At 52.7% G+C, this 19,377-nt stretch overlaps 1 protein-coding gene across 26 annotated transcripts in view; it reads right to left on the reverse strand.

Annotated features, from left to right (window-relative positions):
• Positions 1-19,377, reverse strand: part of NFASC (neurofascin) — a 351,530-nt gene that overhangs the window by 243,885 nt on the left and 88,268 nt on the right. For all 26 annotated transcript variants that reach the window (XM_060231340.1, XM_060231335.1, XM_060231339.1 and 23 more), the window contains exon 2: positions 2,705-2,772. The gene's annotated coding sequence lies outside the window, so the exon portion shown is untranslated. The remainder of the gene's footprint in view (positions 1-2,704; positions 2,773-19,377) is intronic.

Raw genomic sequence — 19,377 nt, forward strand, 5'->3', positions numbered from 1 at the left:
GTTCTTCTGCTTGTTTTGTATTTGTTTTAGAAGTCATGTGGGTAAAATAAAATAAAATAGTGAACTAGAACCTGATTATGCGATGGAGGAAAACTCCACCCTCTAGATTGCTCTCTTCCTTACTTTCATTTTTCTGTGTTAGTCTGAGGAAGTTGGTTGCAATAAAGCAAATTATTACATTCAGCAACTCCCATGAGTAAAGTGATTTATACCATTGTGCCAGTGAGATCACAGAAGTGTGGGCTTGTAAACTTTGTGTTTGAGAAAGGATTAATCGTTTATTTTGGCTGCTTTGTGAGTGCTTCTGTGTGTCCCTTAATAAAGCCATGCTTGGAAATGCTACCAAAGCCTGACAAGGGACTTGTGGGGGGTATGACAAAATAGACTTCCATTAAGTGGAAGTGTAGCTGCTGGAGAACCCTTCGAAGGCAAAAAAAGAGGACAAGGAAATGAAGACTGTATTCAGGGGCACTGCACTGCTGTACTTTTATTTATCTTTTTAGATTTAGAGAATGGGAAAGTCTCCAGACTCCATCCCCAAAGTCCCCATGTATTTCTTGAGTTGGACTTAGAAACCCTACTCAGGCCTAACCTTTTCCCAGAATTGCTTGTATAATTTTATTTCTGTCAAAGGCAAATTGATAGTCCTGAAGTTGATTTACTGTGCAGAGCCTCTGCTAGGGGCTAAAGTCACTACACAGACACTGAAACTGATGCAGTGGAGTATGATACCTACTTAGGCTTCCCAACCCTCCCGCCCTGGCGGGGGACCCCAGGATTTCCACCCTCTTCCCCCGCTCCCCCAAAAAACGAAAGCGGGGGGAGGGGGGAAACGGCGCTGGGAAGCATGGCGAGCCGCCCCATCCCCGCCCACTGCAGCTGCTCCTCCGAGATGGGCCCAGGCTGAGCCCATCTTGGAGGAGCAGCCAAGAGGCGGCATCAGCGCAGGCAAAACCAGAGAAGGGAAGAGCGGAGGCAGGCCAGGAGCATGGCGAGCCGCGAATCCGGGCCCTTCTAGGACCCGGACTCGCGGCTCGCCACGCCTCTGGCCCGCCTCCACCCCCCTCCGATTCCACCCCAGAGGCGGAGCGGGCGAGGCCGCCGCTGCCCCCCCCGCCCCACTGCAGCTGCTCCTCTGAGATGGGCTCAGCCTGAGCCCATCTCGGAGGAGCAGCCACAGCGAGTGGAGAAGAGGCGGCAGCTGTGCAGCGGTGTCGCCCGCTCCGAGACGGCTCGCCACGCTCCCCAGCGCCGTTTCCCCCCCCAGCTCCACCCCAGTGTCTCCTGGCTCCACCCCCAAAGTCCCCAGATATTTCTGGGATTGGACTTGGCAACCCTATACCTGCTGAATCTGTGGTGTTTACTGTCTGGACTTTTCTCTCAGGAATCTCTGGAAGCAACCAAGCATCAAGGGAAGCTCAGGAGGAGGACCTCTAGCTAGTACTGGCACTCAGCAAAGCTGACTGCCCCCAAACTGCTGTGCCTGTGCCATCTACAAAAGTACCAAATAAACTTTCAGGAAAGAAGCCCAGTCAGGAAGCAAATAAGAAAGATATTGCAATTCAATTAAGTGGACTTTTCTAGCAGGCAGAAAACATTAAATATCTATCAGAAACATAGCTGAACGAGCCTATATTAACATAACACAACCATTTATGTGCCCTTTTCAGTAACCAAAAGAAACAGGAAGCAAAAACCTCAATGTGAACCGATGTCTAATTCACAGTACTTTCAGGGGGGGAAGTCTACACTCCTCTCTTTCAATTTTTATTTTCCAGCAACCCTTTGCTATGAACCATTGTGTTGAATCAAGCACTCGTAACCCAAAGCAATAGGAAGATACAACCCCATCTGACTTTCATTGCCAGTAGTCAGTAGTCCACCATGGCTTTTGTAAAGTGGAAGAGATAATCTCCCCACACCCTTCTTCAGGCCATAAATGTTCCACAAAGTAAAGCCATTCTTCCAATTTATAGAAAACTCGCCTGCTTCTCCCTTCCCTCCCCCATCAACATGTGTAAGCACCTGCTTACTTCTATAGAGGCCAGTAAACCAGAAGAAGTATTAGCAGGCTTATTGCCAAAACCAGTTTGGTCCTCTGAACAAGATATCAGCACACTACTATTTAGCTTTTCAGCACTTTATGAACTAGCATTTTTCAAGTCCAATGTCAAGATGTTCACATGGCTTACAGAGCTAGTCTTATAGAGAACAAAGTTACATTTTTGCTCAACCACAACCTAAAGGGACATGACCATCATGAATAAAATGAAATTGCCATGCTTCCATCCACCTCCCCACCTCTAAATTTTGGAGGGAAAGGAAAGGTCTCATGTACAAGCACCGGTCGTTTCCGACTCTGGGGTGACGTTGCTTTTACAACGTTTTCACGACAGACTTTTTACGGGGTGGTTTGCCATTGCTTTCCCCAGTCATCTACACTTTCCCCCCCCAGCAAGCTGGGTACTCATTTTACCGACCTCGGAAGGATGGAAGGCTGAGTCAACCTTGGGCCGGCTACCTGAATCCAGCTTCCACCAGAATCGAACTCAGGTCGTGAGCAGAGAGTTCAAACCACAGCACTGCAGTACTGCTGCTTTACCACTCTGCGCCATGGGGCCGCTAAATTTTGGAGGAGCAGGATGTAAATACACTTATAGCATGGTTCCAATTATAAATTCAGAGAATAGTTTCATAACCTTACCTTAATACTGTGGTTTCAGCTGTTTGTTTAAATACTCTGGTCTTAATCCTGGATTAATACTGAACAGCCTATGGAGCAAGAGAGAAAGGCAAAGACAAGAGTCAGTGACACGTTTGTAGAATTATGTTCAACAAACTGAGTTCCCAAGTAGTTGCTAGGAGTTCTTCAGGTTCTAGCCAAGATTCTTTGTTAAAAAGTCTTATGTTTTAAGCTTCCAGATTCAGACACCGTAAAAAGTCTTCAGAAATACAGACCTCAAATTCTAGCAGCCATTTCCTGTTTGGTTACCTAAACAATGCTAGATACCATTTTGAATTTTGACTGCAACTTATTAAAGGCTCAGGTATATGGATATGAAATACAATCTAGATATTTTCATTCCTAAATCAACAAGCAAGTGATTTACAGAGATCATATTTTATCTATAAATGTAACTCAACTTCAATCTAGTCTCAGGGCACATATTTTATTCTCTACAACTCTAGAGCGATACAAGAATAATAGCGTTAAGTAGTGCAAAACTTTCCTTCTCATCTCTGTGAGAAAATCTATCATCACGGCTTATGTCTAACACTTAGCTGTCTACAGTAATAATTAATGCTCACCACCTTCTTTGACATTCATGCAACAGCAAATCCTTTAACTCATGGATAACTGCATAACTAAGGGCATCGCTTTTACACTATATTTATCTATTTTTTCATCTAAAAGTACAAAATTCCTTGAGGATCACAATTCTGTACCCTGTGTCTGAATTATACTGCAGGCACCATTAGACTTTGAGCAAAATCCTAAGCATGTCTACTCAGACTTTAACCCTATGTTACATAATTGAGTTTGCTCACAGGAAAGTGTCCTTAGGGTTGGAGCCTCTGGCATTCAAAGTTCATAGAATATGAGAAATAACACTATTCACCAACCAGTCAAAGTTGAGCTGAAGATATAAGATTTAACTAAGTATGTAGACATGGCGTTCTTCAAAGGAAAGGGCAAGAGGAATAAAAGATTCCACCATTGTAGTTTAATCATAGAATCATGGAGTTGGAAGGGGCCATACAAGTCATCTAGCCCAATCTCCTGTTCAATGCAGGATCAGCTTAGAGCAGGGGTGGCCAAACTTGCTTAACATAAGAGCCACATAGAGTAAACTTCAGATATTTGAGAGCCGCAAAACATGAGCATTAGATGTTTGAGAGCCGCAAGATATGAATGTCAGATGTTTGAGAGCCGCAAGGAAGGAAAGGTAGAAAGAAAAGTGGAAAGAAAGCAAATAGATGGGGGGAAGGAAGAAGTGGAAAGAAAGCAACTTGAGCCATAAATGCATTCTCCAAGTTGCCAGGTGACCTGGTTTGGAGAAGCGATTCAAAGAGACAAATGCCCTCTCCAAGCCAACTGACAGAGTGGTGGGGGCTGCAAGAGCCATACAATATCTCTGAAAGATCCACACATGGCTCCCGAGCCACAGTTTGGCCACCCCTCGCCTAGAGTATCCCTGACAAGTGAAAATCACTTCCTATCTTGAACCCCTCTGTTTTCCCTGATGAAGAGGAGTTTATTCTGGCTCCTTGTACAAAATCATAAAAAGGATAATATATGCAGGCCTCTGAATCCATTTTGAGTGCTCATTCCTATGTTGGAGCAAACAAATGTACTCGGTTTTCTTGTAAGCTTCCTACTATCCAAGAAAGGAAGCTGATGCAAAGCATCTATAAAATCCTTTCAACTGACAATGCCTCTCCCACCATGTATGGTTTCTTTCAATGACCCACCCAGTACTTCTGGCCATGGAACTCTTTGTAGGCTTGTACTATTTGATTTTAGATGACATTAAAACTCTCTTTTCATAGTGTTAAGTCTACACATCAATTTTACTTTACTTATTATTTATGCTTCAAATTGAAGAATTATGTCTTTGTTGATATCTTTTCTCTATAGCAGAGGTCACCAATGTGGTGCCCAACACCTTTCCTGGTGCCCACCAATTGTTCTTATAAAATGGAAGGAGTCAGATGGGATTTTGGCCCAACAAGACTTCTGGTTGGCGACTGGAGATCTGATCATCTGTACAGAAATATTAAAAGTTGCTTCAGCCAGTTGCTGTCACCACAACACACAGATCTTCACTGTGTTATTGTGTGCATGGAAGAAAACATTTTTAAACAAGATGTTAATTTTAAAAGGCATTTTGTTAAATAGAGCTTCTACCTGAAATACTAGAGTTATGCATAACCTCCTTCTCTGACATGTAGTAGTTGGCTCCACCTCCTGCAGCAGCTATTTTGTAGCTGCAACCACTGCTTTGTGCCAGAATTTAAAGCAAAGGTGTCAAACATGTGGCCCGGGGGCCGGATGAGGCCCCCAAAGGGCTTCTATCAGGCCTGCAAGCAAGTCTGCTTCCTTCTCTCTCTCTCTTGCTTCTTCCTGTATCACAGCTTGCTTTGCCAGGGTTTCTCAATTGCACAGAAGCTACAGAGCAAAGCCTCTATTTTCCCCATTGGCTGAGGGTCCTCTCTTGGGGAGGAAGTGGGGGAGGGAGAGTTTGCTTTGATACTGACCACAATATTGCGAGAGTGCTAATACTTTAAACATGTTTTAAGGGTTTTTAAAAAAATCTTTAATTGTGTTTGACTGGCTGCTTACAGACCAGCACTTTGGGTCGACTCAGAGACGCCTCTGAAGTTGACTCAAAAAATCTGTGCAGACAGCAACATCTGCCAGCCATCCTCCTCCCGTCCTCACTCCATCCTCCAGGCTCCTTTAACCGGCTCAAAAAGCTACCATTTTGGAAGTGGTAGCAAATATTTGAGCCAGCCGTCAGCTGCCTCCCTACCGTCTGGACGCGGAAGGGCGCAAGCAAGGTGATTTGGTGGTCTGGAGCTGCAAAGCCATTCCAAGCCATTCCGGATTTTTTTAAAAAGGAAACCAGAGCGTTGGTGCACTTGTGCGCACGAGCGCTTGCCCCACATGGGGGAAAAAGGGGAATTCAGCTTCTAGTGCACCTTCCCATGTGGAGGCGCCCAGCTGCCTCACAGACGGGATGGGGCCACGTCGCTGGGGACCATCTGGAGGCTCCAGGATGGCTCTTTTTGAGCCATCCTGATTAGGGACGCCTCCCAGCTGCCCCAGAATGCCCATCTGTTTTCAGCCACTGTGTCCTTTATAAAGTTTATATCTCCACTACCTGGCATTACATTTTATGACACACATGGCCCGGCCTTACAAGGTCTCATTTATTTCAGATCTGGCCCTCATAGCAAATGAGTTTGACACACCTGATTTAAAAGGTTCCTACAGGATCACAAAGGTTAGGAACCCCTGTCCTACACTCTTTCAAATCATCCTTTTGTTTCACTTGCTGACTTAACAAGCTATTTTCTATTTGACTTTTATGTGGGATTCTTTCCTTCCTTTTTGTTAAATCTTTACCATATATCTCACTTTTTTTGATTTGCCACCTGGATGTTAGCAACCTTACTATAAACCCAATGTCAAGTCTGCTATAACTCTCTGTGTAGTTAGATCATTTCTTTGGTTCAGGAAAAGGATCCTGGGTAAAAACCATACTGTATGCCAATGCTGCTAGCTCGAACTTTCCTCTCCCCCCTCCCTCCCTTTGTTATGTAGCAATGCTTTGAAATGGGAATATGGGAACAAGATTGTGGAGCCTTCTCAGAGGAGCGTGGGGGGAAAGTGGTGCCAAGCAGACGCTCAAGGACGACCTAGGCCTGAGAACTAAAAAGTAACATCAATGTGTGAATGTGCCCTGCATAGTGTGCCCCTCCCTTAAGAATTCCTTTGATGTATACCTTATATGATTGCTTTGTTTGTATACTCGCCAGTCTCTCAACCTCGTTCTATAGTCTAACAACATGTTACAATAAACTAGAAACTTTTCTCAAAAAGGTCTCGTTATTGAAACATCAGACTTGACATTTTGAGAGACTCCCTTTTTTTTGGAGTTCAACCTTTCCGGCTACTTGAAAGCCCAATGGCTGACCAGATTCCGGACAACGGAGAACTCCCACCCGATGCGGGACTGGAGGGGACTGCCGCGCCGTGGCACATTTTAGACCCGAGGAGAGCAGTGGAGTCCCCCCCCCCCCCGAGTTCCAACTAGTGCTTTCACCCCGGCAGTATCAACCGAGGACCTTGACCACCATCATGGATCAGGCCCCACTCTGCCGGGATGCCATTCTGAAATGCCACATCAGGCCGATCCAGATGGCGGGAGTAGAAGTTGCCAACCCAGGCTCTGGGGAGACGGGGGAGGCGGACAGCATCATCGTCGTCCAAGTCGGTAAGGACGAGAGTGCTGGGCGCAAGGGGATCGAGAGCGGGGAGCCGAAGTCCCGGGACGCTTATGATGAGGATTACCAGATGATCCGTTCGATGGTCCGCCGGGAGATCGACGGAGCAATCCAGAGCCTACGAGATGAGGTCCACATCCTGACGACACAACTGGGGGGTGCGCTAGGAGGAGCGGTGTCCCGAAGGCCCCTGGCTTCCCAACCAGGAGCCCGTAGCCGCCTGAGTCAACCGGCCCAGGCGGCCGCCCGCCGAGAGCAGGCACCACCCTGGCACCAGTACCGGAGCCCCAAGCTCCAGCTCCCCCGGCAGCCCCGCGGAACGTGGGAAGGGAACTGGATGCAACCTTTGATGGGGATCTGGAGGAAGTGAATTACTTCGGGATCCAAGCGAACAGCTACCTGCACTACTGAGGGCATTCCTTCCCAGATGAGTTCAGCCGAGTCGACTACCTGGGCTCGAAGCTGAGAGGGGCCGCCAAACGTTGGTACGTGAGCCTGTGCAAGACCAGGAGCCCAGTACTGGATGACGTGCACACCTTCCTACAAGCCCTGCTGACCCAGTATGAAGACCCGTTGCAGGAGTCTCGAGCGTTGGCGGCCTTACAAGACATGCAGCAAGGGGCCCGACCCATCCGCGAGTACACAGCCGACTTCCAGGCCAACGTGGCCAGGGTCAGAGGGTGGAACGAGGTGATGGAGATCGAGCAGTTCACCAATGGGCTGAACGCGAGCATCCTGGATTGGGCCCTCACCCAAGCCCGCCCGACCACCCTAGTGGGATGGATCCAGCTGGCGGGGGAGGTGGAAAACAACCTAAAACGAGTGGCCATGCTACGCCAGTGTCACGGCCCGAGTCTCTGACACGAAGCTGCGGCTGCTATCGTCCTGGCAACGAGCCAGGACCTCTCGCAGACAGCCCAGGCGAAGCACAGGGAGTGGTCGTAAAACAGTCCAGTTGATTGATAACGTAAACAGGCAGGCTGGAGGGTGAGACGGAAGCTTGGTCAGGGAAGCCGAGAGTCAGGAGCCGGGGAGCCGAGCCGAAAGTCAGAAGCCGGGAAACAGAGCCGAGAGTCAGAAGCCGGGAAGCAAAGCCGAGATCAAACGATACCTAAGCCAGTCCGATAAGCAAAGCCAGAGTCCAGAATACCAGTCTATGGGTCAGGCCGGGTCAGGAATGCACAGGTTCTTTCCGAAGCAAGGGGTGCGAGACGCAGACACATCCAAGGGTGTTCGCTTGTTGCCAGCACAGTTTGGCCTGAGGCCAGGATCCCAGATATACTGCTGGCTAATTGGCTCGTTAGAACTCTGGGCTCAGATCTCTTCTAGCCCGCATGCGCGCCTCTCTACGCCTGTTCCTGAATTCCAGGCGTCTCCTCTCGCGCAGGCGGGCCCCAGGTGTTGGTGAGTCTGGGGGAGATGAGCTAGTACCTGGTGTGGCCAGATTGGTTTCAGGTGGCCCCTGCTGCTGGCTGGCTCCTTCAGGACTTACGTCCTCTGTTGCTGAAGGCATCTGCACAGCAGGGGCGGGGTCAGCAGCAGGCACCTGCTCTGAGTCAGCAGGGGCAGGCACGACACTATCCCCCCCCTCAGGCCCCCCCTCATCCAAGCCGCCTGGCTTATCTGGGTAGGCCTCATGAAACTGCCGGAGCAGGTCAGGGGTATGCAGGTGGGCAGCCGGTTCCCAGGAGCGATCCTCGGGAGGGTAGCCTTCCCAGTCCACCAGGTACTGGAGTTGACCTCGGTGCAGCCGGGAGTCTAGGATCTGGTGGACTTCAAACTCTTCCTCATCGTCCACCAGCACCGGTGGCGGAGGCGGTGGTGGAACGTCCCTGTTTGGGTCCGGCGCTGCCGCTGGTTGGAGGAGGGAGCGGTGGAATACGGGGTGTATCCGGAGGTGGGCCGGAAGGCGTAGGCGGAATGCCACGGGGTTGACTTGCGCCTCTATGGGGAAGGGCCCGATGAACCGATCGGTTAGCTTGGAGGACCGGCCAGGAGTCCGGAGGTACCGGGTCGAGAGCCAGACAGAATCTCCGACCTTGAGGGGGGCTCCGTCCTGGCGATGTCGGTCCGCGGCCAGTTTGTAAGCGTCCTTGGCGCGCTGGAGCTGAGTGCGCAGGAGGGCGTGGAGCGCGTGGAGTTCCTCAAGTCGGTCGGTGGCTGCGGGAACGTTGGCGGAGGGGCCGAGCGGAGGGAAGAATCGGGGGTGCAGTCCATAGTTGGCGGCAAACGGCGTGGTCCGCGTAGAGCTGTGGACTGCGTTGTTATACGCGAACTCTGCCAGGGGTAGCAGAGTGGCCCAGTTGTCTTGCTGATAGCTGGTATAGCAGCGCAAGTACTGCTCCAAGGTGGCGTTGGTCCGCTCGGTCTGCCCGTCGGTCTGGGGATGGTAGGCGGAAGACAGGTGTAGTTCTGTCCCCAAACCGTGCTGGAAGGCCTGCCAAAAGCGGGATGTGAATTGTGGGCCCCGATCCGAGATGACCTGCGTGGGTAACCCGTGCAGGCGGAAGACGTGGTTTAGGTACAGCTGGGCAGTCTCCGGCCCGGATGGTACTCTGGCACAGGGGACGAAGTGGGCCATTTTGGTGAACAGGTCCACCACAACGAAAATGCAGGTGTGGCCCTGGGATCGTGGCAGGTCTACGATAAAGTCCATGGACACCACGTCCCAGGGACCGGCGGGAGTCGGCAGGGGTTGCAGGAGACCGGAGGGCTTGGCCGGTACGTTCTTGGCTCGGCGGCAGACCTCGCAAGAAGCCACGTAGCGACTAACGTCCGCTCGGACGCGAGGCCACCAGAAGTCCCGGGTCAACAGATGGGCGGTCTTGTGCTGCCCGAAGTGCCCAGCCGGGGGGGCATCGTGGGCCAGCCGGAGGATGCGGGATCGGAGAGGCCCGGGAGGGACGTACAACTGCTCCCGATGGTAGAGCAGCCCATCCCGGGTGGATAGTTCTCCGGCAGGGTCTTGCTGCGGTTCCTGCAGGTGTTTCTGCGCCCACGGGTCGGTGTCTTGGCTGGCCTGTATCTCGGCCACCAGGGCGGGTGCGGTCAGAGTGGCGGCAAAGACCGAGGGTGGCAGAATACTAGCCCTGGGGGCTTCGGTGGCACTAGAGGTGTTATAGTCCGGCCGGCGGGACAGAGCGTCGGCTCTCTGGTTCTGGGAGTGCGGGACGTAGGTGATGGTAAAGTCAAATCGTGAGAAGAACAGGGACCACCGGATCTGCCGCTGGTTCAGCCGGCGGGTGGTCTGCAAATGTTCCAGGTTACGATGGTCGGTGAAGACTTGGACCGGATGTCTGGCCCCCTCAAGGTGGTGGCGCCAGACCTCAAAGGCCACCTTGATAGCCAGGAGCTCTCTCTCCCAAATGGTGTAATTGCGTTCGGCAGCCGAGAGCTGCCGGGAGTAGTAGGCGCAGGGCTGCCATGGCTGGCTAGGCTCGTCCCGCTGGGAGAGCACGGCTCCGAGGGCCACATTGGAGGCGTCCGCTTCCACCATGAAGGGCAAGCTCGGGTCAGGGTACCGCAGAAGGGGACTGGAGGAAAAACTCTGCTTGAGCTGGCGGAAGGCCCGGTCGGCTTCGGGGGTCCACTGAAAGGGCTCCTTCGGTCGGAGGAGTCTGGTCAAGGGCTTGGTGAGGTCGGCGTAGCCCGCGATGAATTGCCTGTAATAATTGGCGAAGCCCAGGAGGCGCTGGATGTCCTTCCGACTTTGAGGGGCCTGCCATTGAAGGATGGCGTCGACCTTCCGCGGATCCATCTGGGTTCCCTGGGGGGAAATGATGTGCCCCAGGAACTCAACGGACTGGAGGTGGAAAGCACATTTCTCCAGCTTGGCATACAGGCGATTGGCTCGGAGTCGCTGTAGCACCTGGCGGACGTGGTGGATGTGCTCCTGTTCGGATGCAGAGTAGACCAAAATGTCATCTAAATAAATGATCAGGAACCGGTCTAGCAGGTCACGGAAAACGTCATTCATAAAATGTTGGAAGACGGCGGGGGCATTGGTGAGCCCAAAGGGCATGACCAGATGTTCGTATTGGCCATACCTGGTGCCAAAAGCGGTCTTCCACTCATCCCCGGCTTTGATACGAACCAAGTTGTAGGCCCCGCGAAGGTCGAGCTTGGTGTAGATCGTGGCCCCTTTGACGCGGTCGAGGAGCTCAGGGATCAGTGGGAGCGGGTAGCGGTTCCGAATGGTAATCTTATTGAGGGCCCGGTAGTCGTTGCAGAGTCGCAGGTCCCCGGTCTTCTTCTTCACGAACAGGACAGGTGAAGACAGGGGCGAGGTGGAGGGTCTAATGAACCCTCGGGCCAAGTTCTTGTCCAAGTACTCCCGGAGGGCAGCCAGTTCCGGGTCTGCCATGGGGTACAGGCGGCCCGCGGGTAGCGGAGCGCCGGGCACCAGGTCGATGGCGCAATCGTAGGGCCGATGTGGGGGAAGCTGGTCTGCTTCCTTCTCATTGAAGACGTCCGCGAACTCCTGGTAGGGAGTTGGGAGTGTGGTGGCGGCCCCCAGGAGGCTGGTGGTGCGTGGGGAACCGGGTTGGTTGACAGGCGGCACCTGAGTCGAGTCGGGTGGTAGCGGGGAACAGGGTGCGAGGGTACTCGAAAAGCTCAGTTCACGTTGCACCCAGTCCACATGGGGGTTGTGGGCTTGCAGCCAGGACAGGCCCAAGATAACAGGGAAGCGTGGCATGCGGGCCAAATCGAAGGTCTGCTTCCCTTGGCGCTGTTGGACCCACAAAACGAGTGGTAGAGTTTCGTGGCGGACCGGCCCCGAGCGCAGCAGACGACCATCCACTGCCTCGACCAGTGTAGGAGTTCCCTTTTCCCGAACGGGGACGCCATGCTCCTTGGCAAAGTGGCTGTCCATGTAGCAGCAGGCAGCCCCTGAGTCCAACATGGCATGGACGAAGATCCACCGGTCGTCGGGAAGCTGCAGGCGGATCGGGACCAGGAACGGGGTGGGTGGTGGATGGACGGAGCTAGAGGACCTCAAGGAGTGCCCCAGGCCAGGAGATCCGGCTAGACCTGGGGCTGGCCTTTTACCGAGGCAGCGGAGCTCGGGGTGCGCTTTGATTTGGCCGGGCAGGAGCTTGCAAAATGCCCGTCCCCTCCACAATACAGGCACAGGTTGTGGGTGCGCCGTCGGTTCTTCTCCTCAGGGGTCAGGCGAGGGCGGGCGCCGCCCAGCTGCATGGGTTCTACAGCCGGCGGTAAAGCTGGGGTACCTGGAACGGGAGCCGCCGGGGGGGGCCTTGTTGGAGTAGTGCCCCTCTTCTGCCTCTGGCGCCGACCTTGCAGTCGCCCATCAATGCGTAGACACAGCAGGATCAGGTCCTGGAGGGCGGCTGGGCGGTCGGTGCGTGCCAGTTCGTCCAGGACGGCATCGGAGAGGCCTTCAGTGTACTGGTCCACCAAGGCAGCTTCATTCCAGGCCAGGTCTTGAGCCAGCAGCTGGAACTCTGTGGTATACTGAGACACAGAGTTCTGGCCTTGGTGCAGAGCCCGTATCTTGCGATTAGCTGTCTCAGCACGCACAGGGTTGGCATAGGCGGCCTGGAAGTGTGCCTTGAACCGTGTGTAGTCTGCTAGCAGCGGCGAGGGCTCTAGCAGCAGAGGAGTGGCCCACTTGGCCGCTGGCCCTTTAAGCAGGCTCAGGATAAAACAGACTTTTGTTTTGTCTGTAGGGAAGTCGCCCTGCCTTATCTCCATGTATAGTTCACACTGGGCGAGGAAGGCAGGGAACTCTTCCAAGTTTCCTGCGAATTTCTCAGGAATGCTCACCGGGCAGCGAGAGCGGGGAGCAGCGGCGGCAGCCAAGGCCACGGCATTGGACGCAGTCTGCTGCTGCAGAGTAATCACCGCTTGGGTTAATTGCTGCACCTGGTCTAGGAGCCCCGGCAAGGGGTCCATGCCTCCTGCCGCTTGGTCCGTCATGAGCGTGCCTGGTGAGTTTTGGGTGCTGGCAAGCTGTCACGGCCCGAGTCTCTGACACGAAGCTGCGGCTGCTATCGTCCTGGCAACGAGCCAGGACCTCTCGCAGACAGCCCAGGCGAAGCACAGGGAGTGGTCGTAAAACAGTCCAGTTGATTGATAACGTAAACAGGCAGGCTGGAGGGTGAGACGGAAGCTTGGTCAGGGAAGCCGAGAGTCAGGAGCCGGGGAGCCGAGCCGAAAGTCAGAAGCCGGGAAACAGAGCCGAGAGTCAGAAGCCGGGAAGCAAAGCCGAGATCAAACGATACCTAAGCCAGTCCGATAAGCAAAGCCAGAGTCCAGAATACCAGTCTATGGGTCAGGCCGGGTCAGGAATGCACAGGTTCTTTCCGAAGCAAGGGGTGCGAGACGCAGACACATCCAAGGGTGTTCGCTTGTTGCCAGCACAGTTTGGCCTGAGGCCAGGATCCCAGATATACTGCTGGCTAATTGGCTCGTTAGAACTCTGGGCTCAGATCTCTTCTAGCCCGCATGCGCGCCTCTCTACGCCTGTTCCTGAATTCCAGGCGTCTCCTCTCGCGCAGGCGGGCCCCAGGTGTTGGTGAGTCTGGGGGAGATGAGCTAGTACCTGGTGTGGCCAGATTGGTTTCAGGTGGCCCCTGCTGCTGGCTGGCTCCTTCAGGACTTACGTCCTCTGTTGCTGAAGGCATCTGCACAGCAGGGGCGGGGTCAGCAGCAGGCACCTGCTCTGAGTCAGCAGGGGCAGGCACGACAGCCAGCACCAGTCGGGCAAGACCCAGGTGAAGCTCGGATCCGGGAAGGCGGAACCCCCGAAGGGGAAGAAGCAAGCTGTAGCGGTACCGGTGGGGCCACGCAGGTGCTTCCGATGCGGGGACCCGAACCACCTCGCGTCCAACTGCCCTCACCCCCCCGCCTCTCCACGCCCTGCCGGCTCCGCCAAAGCCGACCACCCCTGGGCCCAAGAAGACACCCAGCCGCCCTAAGGATGCGGCGAAGAGCAGCGCAGTGGCCGTGCAAGAGGAGCTCCTGGAAGAAGAGGTGCTCCTGTCCGCGGAACTGGCCGATCTCGCCTGGGTGGAGGAGCCAGTGGGAAACGAGCCCGACCTGCTCTGAAGGGTGCCCACCAGCAGGTCGATCGAGATGAGGCGCCGCTGACGGTGAGAGTGACGGGGAGATTGTATTTTGTGACTGTGAAGCTGCTGAACCCCAAGTTGCGGAGGTTCCTGCAGATACGGGCCTTAATAGACTCGGGGTGCAACTGGGAGCTAATGTCCCCCAAAGTAGTAGAGGCCTTGGGACTGGAAAGCTCGCAGCTTCCCCACCCCATGCTGTTTGAGCAGATGGACGGGTCCGTGATGTGTGGGGAACCCTGCACGCGCGAGACGCAACCCTGCCCCATGGGATTGAGGAACATTGGGACCAGGAATTTTTCGTGATTGCCCCTTCGTGCTCGTACCCGGTGGTACTGGGGGTGGGGTGGTTAGAGAAGCACAAGCTCCTGATTCGCTGGAGGGCGCAGACCATTCGATTCTTGGACCCCGGGTGCAAAGAACATTTGTGGAACGCGGCGTGAGGCCCCAGAGCGCCCGTTGCCAAGGAGAGGGCGTGTGTGTCAGTAGAAGAAGTGCACACGGTCCCCCGCGCGTACCGAGACCTAATGGAAGTGTTTAGCAAGAGGGAGGCCAATCAGTTACCCCCCACCCATCGGAGCACGGACTGCGCCATAGAACTGATCCCGGGGGAAACTCTGCCCCGAGCTAAGCTATACCAAATGGGGTGGGCGGAAAAGAAGGAGCTCCACAAATTTCTGGACCAGAACCTGGCGTGGGGGTTCATCCGACCCGCCACGGCACCCCACGCCGCCCCCGTGCTCTTTCGGAAGAAGAAGGATGGCTCGCTTAGGCTTTGTACAGATTTTCGCGGGATAAACGCGATATCCATGTCGAACGCCTACCCCATCCCCCTCATCCGAGACTTGCTAAGTACAGTGGCGGGAGGGAAGATTTTCACCAAGCTGGACTTGCGGGATGCTTACTTTCGAGTTCGCATCAAGGAGGGGGATGTGTGGAAGACAGCGTTCAATACCCCAATGGGACAATTTGAGTACTTGGTCATGCCTTTTGGGCTGCAGGGGGCACCCGGGGTGTTTATGAACTTTATCAATGATGTGCTAAGGAAATACCTGTACAAGGGGGTGGTGGTGTACCTGGATGACATCATTATTTACTCTCAGGACGAGCAGTCGCATGTGAAACTAGTGAGAGAGGTGCTGAGCACATTGCTGAAGCACCAGCTGTATGCCAAACTGTCTAAATGTGAATTCCACTGAACGGAGCTAGACTACTTAGGTTTCTGGGTGTCTGAGCGGGGGCTGGCCATGGACCCAGCAAAAGTTCAAGCAGTGCTAGAATGGCCCCCCCCCCCCGAGGACAGGTAGACAGCTCCAATAATTTCTCGGGTTCGCAAATTTTTACAGGCAATTCATAGAGGGGTTCGCCCGGATTGCCCTGCCCCTGACCGACCTTTTAAAAATGAAGGGGAGAGGTCCGGGGGCCAAATGGCCGGGGGCTGCCCTAAAATGGACACCAGAGTGTCAAAGCGCATTTGACCAGCTGAAGCGCCTGTTCACTAGCGAGCCGGTACTAAGTCACCCAGACGAACAAAGGGCCTTCGTGGTCCAATGCGACGCCTCCGATGTAGCCGTAGGAGCCATTCTCATGCAGAGGGATGGGGAGGGGAAGCTACGACCCTGCGCCTGTATCTCCCGGAAATTCTCAGACAAACAGCGGAATTGGTCGGTCTGGGACAAGGAGGCGTTCGCTGTCATGTTCGCTCTGAAAACCTGGAGATCTTGGTTAGAGGGGGCAAAAGTGCCATTCGAGGTGTGGACCGACCACAAAAATTTAGAAGCATTGACAGGGAAGCGCAAGCTCAGTGAAAAGCAGATTAGATGGGCTGGATTCTTCTCAAAATTTGACTTTACCCTGAGACACATCCCAGGGACGAAAAACTTCTTGGCCGATGCACTCTCGCGGCTCCCACAACACGAGAGTCAAAAGGAGGAGGTGGTGGACTCCCTAATCCCGCCGTCCCAAGTGGCGGCCATGGTCACCACCCGTTCCCAAAAGAAAAAAGAGCTGGAAGGGATCAGCCGAGAGCGCCTCGCCCTAGAAACCGAAAGGGAGGGAGAAAACCGCCCCGAAGGGGTGCAGAAAGGGAAGGACGGACTGTGGTACAAGGGAGAAAAACTGTACGTCCCCGAATGCTTGAGGAGGGAAATATTGCAGCTTTGTCATTCCTCCAAACTGGCGGGGCATTTTGGCTATGTAAAAACCCTGCACCTGATAAACCGGCAATTCTGGTGGCCGTCCCTGCGAAAAGACGTGTCGGGGTTCGTCACACTGCCCCGTGTGCATAATGGCCAAACGGAGGGGAGGGAAACCGCCCGGGGTCCTGCAGCCGCTAGAAACGGCAAAATGGCCCTGGGCGGTGGTGTCTATGGACTTCATAGTGGAACTTCCCCCCTCCCGGGGGAAAACAGTCATCTTTGTGGTAGTGGACACCTTCTCCAAACAAGCACATTTTATCTCCTGCCCCCAACTGCCCACGGCGAAGAAACTAGCGCCCCTGTTCTTTGATCACGTGATAAAATTACACTCATTCCCCGATAAGGTCATTAGCGACCGCGGGCCGCAGTTCGTTGCCACCTTCTGGCGGGAGTTCTGCAAATTAGTAGGAATTGAGCAGGGGTTGAGCTCAGCGTATCACCCCCAAACGGACGGGCAGACGGAGAGGGTGAACGGGGTGCTGGAGCAATATCTCAGGTGTTTTGTGAACCAGCACCAGTCCGATTGGGTAGACTTGCTCTCCTTTGCCGAGTACTGCTATAACAACAGCATGCAGAGCTCCACTAAAGCCTCCCCCTTCTCCACGGTGTTCGGCTATGAGGGGAAGCCGATCCCTTTATTACCAGGGGGAAACAGCCAGGGGGCCCCTTCAGCCTTTGAACAATGGTGGCAGGGGCCGAGTAGCAGCTGGCCCACCATCAAGGAAAATTTGGAGGCAGCAAAAGAATCTTACAAAAAACAGTATGACAAATCTCACATCCCCGCAGGGGAGTTCAAGGTGGGGGACTCCGTGTTCCTGTCAACCAAGAATCTGCCCCTCAACCAACCCTCTAGGAAACTGGCTTACAAATTCTTGGGACCCTTCGGAATTAAAAGGGTGATCAATCCAGTAACTGTGGAACTAGACTTGCCACCCGCTTTGGGTAAAATCCACCCTGTGTTTCATTGCAGTCTGCTCCGCCGGGACCCCGGGCCATCGAGTTGGCATCCTCCCCCATCGGGGGCCCTCGCTGCCCCACCGATCGACCGCTGCCTCACCAGTCAAGAAACCCCGGACAGTAAAACAACTCGGTCTCCTCCGCAGCTGCGCGCTGTGGAGGGGGCTTGGGGGGGCAGTATGTCAAGTCTGCTGTAACTCTCTGTGTAGTTAGATCATTTCTTTGGTTCAGGAAAAGGATCCTGGGTAAAAACCACACTGTATGCCAATGCTGCTAGCTCGAACTTTCCTCTCCCCCCTCCCTCCCTTTGTTATGTAGCAATGCTTTGAAATGGGAATATGGGAACAAGATTGTGGAGCCTTCTCAGAGGAGCGTGGGGGGAAAGTGGTGCCAAGCAGATGCTCAAGGACGACCTAGGCCTGAGAACTAAAAAGTAACATCAATGTGTGAATGTGCCCTGCATAGTGTGCCCCTCCCTTAAGAATTCCTTTGATGTATACCTTATATGATTGCTTTGTTTGTATACTCACCAGTCTCTCAACCTCGTTCTATAGTCTAACAATATGTTACAATAAACTAGAAACTTTTATCAAAAAGGTCTCGTTATTGAAACATCAGACTTGACACCCAATTCATTAAAAGAAGACTACTGATAACTGCTTGATACCAGACCTGAACATCTCACATGGCTACCCAGAACAAATCCATAAATTTATTATGCATCCAATGAACCTCAAAATATTTTAATACAGAACAATTAAGTTGCCTTTCTCTTTCCAAAATTAATTTCCAAGCATATCTGGTTTCCATGTGTATAAAAATGCCTTTGACATTTTGTTACAAACCTCAGGCCCTTCAAAACAGCTGTGACAGACCAAAGGAGCATTGACTCTGACAGTCTATCCTTCAGCTATCCGACATGCAACCTTTAGATAACATTGCAATAGGCAGAAGGTGAAATGAAACAATTGAGTGGAGACAAGCAGAACTGAAAGAGAAGGCTAAAAGAGCTAGGCCCTTTTACATTAAATTCTGCTCCAGATTTTGTGAACACTCGATGCCGTCTGCTACAGATCTGCATCATCTAAACTGATTTTGCATTTAAAATATTGCTTCGCTCCTTCCCACAGGAAACAGCTTTATCTGTAGATTTTTACTTATGCATTGCATTGTTTAATGCACTTCTGAGATTGTGAGAGTGGGGGCAGCCCACAAAAGTCCTTTCCCCGTTAAGCAAGTAGCCAGTCAGTGCTGTCAGGAGAAGATGTATGTGTGTGTGAATGAATGCAAGAGTGTAAGCGAGGGGGTGCCTGCATGAGTCCTCTCCCCCCTCAGAAATTGGCATCCAGCCAGTGCCATCAGGAGAAGAGGTGTGTGTATCTGAATAATTGGGAGCAAGGCTCCCTTATTACAGGGCCTACTTAAACTCTTGGAGGATTGGATACATCAGGGGTGTGTATCCCAATATGTAAAGGAGTTCCTGCTACCAAAAAAAGCCCTGATTGAGAGAGTGGAAGCAGTGGGGAGCCTGTGTGAGTCCTTTTTCCCATCAGAAACTGGCATGCCAGCCAATGCCATCAGGAAATGTGTGTGTGTGTGAGATGTGTGTATATGAATGAGCTGGAGAGTGGGAGTAGTGGCTACACTGGTCTTAATAATGTCTCAAGGTTCCACTCCAAGCAATAAGGAAAAAGCATATAATTCTGTCTAGAAAAAGTCTGCAATGCAAAAATAGTAAAAACGAGTCAGAAAGTGACTCTCAAATAAAGAAAACTATGGAAAGTTGGAGCAAATCAACAGGAGGTGGAAGGGCAAAAAGACAACAAAAAGTGGGACGGAGTTTTGAGGAGGAGTTTGAAAAAGTGAAGGAACAGTTCTCCAGTTCAGACTTCAATCCGGATTTGGAAAAAGGTCCAGACCAAAACTAGTTTTGAGAACCCTGTGGGGCAACAGCAAGGTGGAAACGGTGTACGTACACATTAACAGAGAACAAATATGGAAGCTAGAAGAAACTATGAGGGAAGACAGAGCAGAAGGTGGCAGGTAATGTAGAAGGTCACTTTTGAATGCACACGAAGAAAGGATCAAACAACAAGTATAGGACTACAGTAGAAGTCTCTCTA

Source organism: Heteronotia binoei, chromosome 2, assembly GCF_032191835.1.
Source record: "Heteronotia binoei isolate CCM8104 ecotype False Entrance Well chromosome 2, APGP_CSIRO_Hbin_v1, whole genome shotgun sequence".
In the NCBI taxonomy this organism is placed as follows: Eukaryota; Metazoa; Chordata; class Lepidosauria; order Squamata; family Gekkonidae; genus Heteronotia; species Heteronotia binoei.